This window comes from Alligator sinensis, unplaced genomic scaffold (genome assembly GCF_000455745.1).
Source record: "Alligator sinensis unplaced genomic scaffold, ASM45574v1 scaffold186_1, whole genome shotgun sequence".
In the NCBI taxonomy this organism is placed as follows: Eukaryota; Metazoa; Chordata; order Crocodylia; family Alligatoridae; genus Alligator; species Alligator sinensis.
The window spans coordinates 483620-490626 of record NW_005842904.1 but is presented as its reverse complement, the minus strand read 5'-3'; positions in this window follow the sequence as shown (position 1 = coordinate 490626).

The following is a 7007-nucleotide window of genomic DNA, read 5'->3' as shown; positions in this document are numbered from 1 at the left end:
TCCTGAGTCAGTAAGAACCACTGAGCAACAACACAGAGGTAGTAAAGTGTTGGCAGGTGAGTAGGTTTAGGGGTGGTTCCTCCCTAAGTGGCAGAGCAAGGGCCTGCCACACAAACACATGCCCTGGCAGGGCCAGACTGATGAAGCAGGGTGGAGCTTGGCAGCTGCAGCTTGGCCGCCTGAGGCTAGTTCCCGCTGACCCCATACTCTGCCATGCAGTTCAGGGTCTGGCCATCAGCTCCCTCCATGTGACCCGCCCAGTCCCAGCCACAGATGGCAAGCACCTGAAGTCCTTGAATCCCCCATAGCAGCTGGGCAGATCCAGCCACAGCGTGTAAGGTTCAGTGCTGCCCATCTGGGATGGGGCTACACTGAGCAGATGGGAAGGCTGTGCCACTCACAGCCAACTCCAAAGTCCAGCAGGGGCTGGAAGTCCTGTCCATGAACCCTCCTCCCAGGCATGTACCTGGAATGCTGGGCCTGAGAAGAGTGAGCAAACTCCTAGTCTGTGGCACTGTCTCTACCTGGAGCTGCCTCACTGCTATGGGGGATTCAGGGTCTTCAGGTGCCTGCAAACTGTGGCCAGTGCTGGGCAAGCCAGGTGAGGGGAGCTGGTGGCCAGACCCTGAACAGTTCAGCAGAGTGTGGGGTAGCAGGAATCAGCATTCGGATGCTGTACTGCAGCCTCTGAGCTCTGCCCTGCTTCAGGTGCCTGGCCCCACTGGACATGTTTCCAGATCTTGGGGGCTCAATTCTTTTTTTTTTTAGTTCCTGGAGCTCACTCCTTTGTGCTGCTCCTGGCCACCTGGGCACTGCCTGAGTTCCAAAGGCCCTGTTCCTTTTTGGATCTTTGTTCCCAGTTGACTGGCAGCCTGGGCAGGGCAGTATTTTTGAGAAGGGGGAGGGGGCAGGCTCCAGAAAAAAAAAAGGATCAGGTCCCTTGGAGCTCAAGCAGTGAGACAGTCTGGTGGCAGCAGGAGGCACCACAGCTTCTGAGTGATCCAGGGCTGCAGCCATAGGTGATTGGCGGTGCCTGTGGGCGCTCAACACGCCTCCCCAACAGGTCTGTCCCTGCTGCTGATGCTGGCAGCAGCGTCTGCGGATGCTCGTCAGCTCTGTCTCTGCTGCTGCCGCCGGCTTCTGTGGATGCCCTCCCAGACTCAAGAGACACCAGTCACCCATGGGTGCAGCAGTTGCTCTGCTTGGCAGAAGCAGCAAGTTGGTCCTGCCCTGCTTATCAAGCCTCTAGTGACAGATGACAGCTGTGCATGTGAAGGACAGTCAGAGCTGGTTTTTCACCTTCAGGTGTGACTGCTCTACTAAACTGAACAATGCTAAGCCAAATAATATTTGTTCAGCTTACATCGTAAGATGTAACAAGGCCCAAAATAGTGCTTTCAGGGAAGTTACTTGTTCTACCAATTCTAAATGAACCACTACCAGGTACTAGGGTTGGGGCACATCCCAGTAGTAACTGAATACTGTTCATATATCATTTCTCTCTGCAGGCTGAGTCACTGGATGCCTCAGTCTAGTTCATAGCAACAAAGTGGCCTGAGTGAAGCTCTTAGGTTTCAGGAACCAAGGCAAAAACATCAGATTTGAATATCTTTGATAGCCTCTGGGTGTCCCAAAATCCAACATTTCATAGACTTTGTCCATTGATAGTAATTACTAGAAGGGCATCCCGAGAAAACCATAGCACAGTTTAATATATATACCCCAAAACACACACACGCACGCATGCACGCACACACACAAACCTCTTATCCCAATAGCAGGCAAAGAAGGTTAGTTAAAGGTAAACAGACATGGAGTATGAACTACATTCTGGGCACATCTACACTTGCCAATTTAGGGTACAGTAGCCATTTTTAAGGTGCATTAAGGGCTCAGGTCTACATGTGCATGCCCTTAATGTGCCTTAAACATGGCAATTTTAGGTTATTCATGCCTAAATTTGATATTTTCAAAAACAGGTATCACATTTAGGCACAAACAGCTAAAGCACCTTAACATACATGTAGCTGCACTAAGGACTATTAATGCTGTGTATGTTGACTGACTTGGAAATAACTCTAGTCCCACATCGGTCCACACACCAGATTAATGTGCCTTAGCACATGCATGTGTAGACACGTGCCTAAATTGCCTAAATGGACATTAGGCAAATGCGCATTAAGTTTAGGCACATATAAAAAGCACATGGAGACGCACCCTTTGATGGCTAAAAAGAATCTCCTTGGGTTAGCTCTGAAGCATATTATCTGGGGGTGGCATGTGTGCACGTGCATGCATGCATGAGCATTGAGTTCTGCTGTTCTCTGTACTATCTACCACTGTATGATTATCCACCTGTTTGCCCAGGTAGGACTAATGTCCCTAATTCCTCTGAAAAGTGGGGTGCAGTGGGCAGGGATGTTGATTGGATACATTTCACAGTCCAGGGAACTTAATTTAATAAATAAAAGTTGTGCTTTTTGATAACTATAAAGAATATTTTCCTGATTCTGTTGGCAGCTAATGCTACAAACGAAGACCGTGAGCATTAGAGCTGATAAGGAATTTAACACATGACTCTGTTAATCTGCTATGGACAGTGGTGGTAAGAGGATAGACTTTACTAGGAGCTAGAGTCCCTAGTGACTCATTAAAGAAGTGGCAAAGGTCCATAATGTGCTGGACCTTAAGGGTGTAGTTGATTTGACATGTCTGATACAAGACTTGTGGGAACAGCTGCTGATCAGGAAAAAAAAGAATCCTGCTCAGTATCATCTGACACAATGTAATTTCACTGCTTACTTAAGATAAAAATATGCTAACATTCAAAACAAAGCCAAAGAAAGAAAAAGGGGGGAAGAAGAAAGACAATTAATTTAATCATGTCCTTGCTAAAAGCATCTTCCTAGCAATGCAGCTACTACAAAGAAATCTCTCCAATTATGCAGAAAGTACCTGTTATGCTTCAGAGAATTGCAGGAGGCCACACAGGCCTTATATCATTAGGTACTTTAATGAGCACTCCTAGGAATCTCGTCCTGAGCTAATTAAACTCACAGTCTTCAGGGATACCCAAGAAACCTCTCAAGGAAATTAAGGGTGGCAGCAGACATAAAGTTACATTTTATGTTAATGAGCCCCACAGAGGGCTGTTAGAGTGGATTCTGAGTAAGGACATACAGCCCCACTGAGACTGATTAGAAAAGAAAGCCAGAGACATTTATTAAAGCTGTATGAAGGAGAAAAATGGCCTGCTCCTATGTCAAATAGCCACTGTTGTGTAAAGTGAGAAGGGTCAAGTGGTTATCCCAGGCCCCAAAGAAAGAGGATTCCTTCATTCATAAATTCCAACTGTGGGAAGGTATGCAAAGAGTACAATGAGGCTGACATGGAAGCACAGCCTAGGTCCTAGGAGGCTGGCACAGGCAGCCAAGCTCAGATGTCCTGATTGAAAGGTACTGCCAGGTTCCTAGGCCTCAGGGACTGATATAGTCTAATGTGCGTTGATCATGTCAAGCAGCCTTCACCCGCCTGTGATGCACAAATCTACCCTATTCTAAACCACAGCCCTTTCCCCCACATCCTGCTAATCTATCTCTGTGCATGCACCTGCATGTGTGCATGCACCCATGAACACACAACTCCGCTGATTCACTGTAGTCCGGTAGCACCTTCCTGTTGGGTTCGAAATGCTATTTAAAGCTTTACTTTTTGGGAATTGGCTTATAGGTATATGCATATGTATGTGTATCAGAATGGTTCTGGATGGGCAGAAGGGGTTAAGTGATTACTAAAAAGCTTTGGTCTCTCATGCACGGTTTTGCACAGCCCTGGAAGCAGACAGGCTGTCTAACACAACAAGGCCAACAGATATACGTGCAGCCTGGGAAATAGGGGAGCGTGTACCATGCTGTTCCATAACATGAGATAAGGAAGGCATCAGCTAACAAGGCCCCAGAGCAGGGAGGCCTGAGTCCTGGTTTTGGTGGAACAGACCAAATTAGGAGAAGGCCCAGAAAGACCATATTAGTATGTGTGCATGTGATGAACTATGTGGATGTGTGACAACCACACAGAGAGGTCAACCAGCGATAGCAGCAGATGAAGAGTCATCAAGAGTCATCAGAAGGGAAGGAGAATACAAAAGCAGAGACTTGAGAGTAACAAAGGGCCTCTCCTCATTCTCCACCTGGGTCCTCCTCCTCCTCCCCATCCCTCCTCCCGTTCTGCCTGGGTCCTTCTCCTTCCCGAGAGGAGTCCCCATCCCTGTCCCTGGGAGGGTCCATGAGGCCACCATGGACAAAGGGCACATCACCAGCCCATCTCATTCACACCCACTGGAGGGGGTGTGGGCCTCACCATCCCACCTCCAGGCTGCTGATATCTGACACCTAAGAGAGTCTCAGAGTGAAGCCTGAGTCCTGGCCAGATGTACCTTGACTCTGATGACAGCCCTAGAATTTGGTAGATATATAGAATTGCTGATTGTTTGTATAGCTTTTTTTCTGTTCTCACCATGTATAAATAAATTTGCCTATTACCAAATGGAAAGGTCATGGTCAGTCTGAAGGTGGGTCCCCCTAAGGAACAAGGGTCCTAAATCCAGAGCCAACACTTCCCTACTCACATGTAAAACACTGCTAATGTACCTCACTGAACTGCAGCCCTCCCTGCTGCCACAGCCCTGAGCTTACTGCCCTCCTCACTATTCCAGCTCTGGTATCAAACACATAGCTCTGCTGATGCATCTAAGTCCTGACCTGCAGCCACCCCTCCCATGCATCCCACTGCTGGGCTTCCTCCCTCCACCATTCCCAGTCCTGACAATGCCCGTCAGCCTCCAGCTTTGCAAGGCTTGGGCACCCTCTGATCCCAATCTTCTGATACCCCATAGTTATGGGTATAGTTTTTGCTGCTCACAGTCTTCAGTCATGCTCACAGTTCTGCTAGGGTCAATCCTTATTCATTACTATCCCAACACCACGCTCCCCTCTCCACACAGATTTGATGGTGCCCCTTGGTTGTGACCCACAATATCACGCTTCTACAGCCCTGGGTTCTCTCTCCCTATAGCTTTCCTGGTAACCTACAGGCTCTTGCCTCCCTTCACCAGTCTGGTGCTGCTTTTCAGTCCTGATTTACCATGCCCTTTTGGTATTGACACATTTTTTAATAATAACTTAGAACACATTGTATAGTAACAAGAGGGGTCAATTTAATTATTGGAGCACCCATTGACTTTTTTTTTTGTGACTTTTAGCGCATCAGACAAAATTTTCAGTGTCAGGTACCTAAGTGGAGGTAGCAAAAATATACCTTAACCCAAGTATCCTCAATGGCAGATATGGTAGCCAGCTGTATTTTCCAAAAGTTCTCTGTGAGTGAGGAAAGCCTGAAGTCCTGGAAAATGAAGAAGAAATCCAGTTTCTATTATTTCAGAGTGAGAGGCTTAACTGAACAAAGAGCTATTACAAGTCTCATAAAATGCCTATTTGTATTTTTAGGCACCTAAGTACCTTAAACCTCATCTGAAGTCATTTTTGATAAGTCAGTCTCAGGTCCTAAATCACTTAAGCCTAGATCTTGCAAGGCATTTTGGCACTTAACTCCTCTTGAATTAAACTGAAATTAAAAGTTTGTTGGAATTTTGGCCTTAGGTTTAAAAAAAAAAATCTGTATGCCTCAGTATCTTGATCTTTAAAATAATGGTAAGGATGTTGCTTTCAGATTTCTGGAACTGTCACGTAAGAGATATACGGTATCTGACATTCTGACATGAGCTTTTGTGAGTAAAGTGCCCTATTCCCAGGCAATTAGGGCTTCACTTGTATGGTCTTAAATGGAACCAGGTCATATATAGCTGTGTAGCAGCAATTTTTAGCATGTACACACAGCTTGCTATTTATTTCCACCTGTGGCAGACTACAATTATATGAATCTGGTAGAAGTGACACAGGGCATACCTACATGAGACTCCTTAATGCACGGTGGACTGTTCTAATGCACATTAGCATGTCATAGCAAAACCCATGCTGATGAGCAATGTGCAGTAAAATTAGTCTACTGCACATTAAGTATCACAAAAGAAAGTTTGCTTTTGTTACTGCACATTAGCACAACTACTGCACCATTATCTAGTACCTCATATTAGAGGTACTAAACTTAATGAGCAGTACCAAAGGCACATTAATGAATGTGTAGATGCATCCACAGAAAAGGAACATGACCCTCTGAATTCTAGACGAATGGACTACTGGTTAGAACACTTGACTCCTTTCTATATCTCCTGTTGAATCTGCCCCACGAGGTAGGCAGGAGGGGAAGAAACGTGGGTCCAGGAAAGTAGATCAGATGGATTCTGTCCTTGAAGACAGGAAATCCTGGGTCTTTCCCATACTGAAAGAGAAACAATCCCACTATTTTATAACTATTTCATCAAATTAATATCAAATACAAGGTGAGAGGAAAAATAACTCTATTAGTGCCAGGGGTCAGAACCTAGGACATTTTCTCTCCCACTGCAGCGTCATCTTCATTAACCCACTCTCCCTCTAGCTTGCCCTTTTCTTCCTGGCTCCACATACTAGTATTTTTCCTTCCTGGTGATGTTTAATGTGCAGTAGACTCATTCTACTGCACATTGCACATCAGCATGGGTTTTGCTGTGACATGCTAATATGCAGTAGAACAGTCCACTTTGCATTGAGGTGGGTTGTTTGCAAGAGAAAGGCTGCAGGGTATAATGCCCAGCCCATGACCTGATGGGAAGCAGGTTCAAATTCCTTTCTGGGTGAGAGGTACCTAGAACCTGGGGGTGTGTGTAGACAAAACAGGGGCCCTAAATTGAAGTGGTGGGTTTTTAAAAGCACCACTTCTATTTAGGGCCCTTTAAACCTCTGTGTTGTGCACACACCTGAACTTACCTGCCTCTTCAGTGGTGGGGAGGGGAGGACAAGCTGCCGGTGGGTGGAGAGGTACCTGGGCTGTGGGCGGAGGCTGGGGGGTCC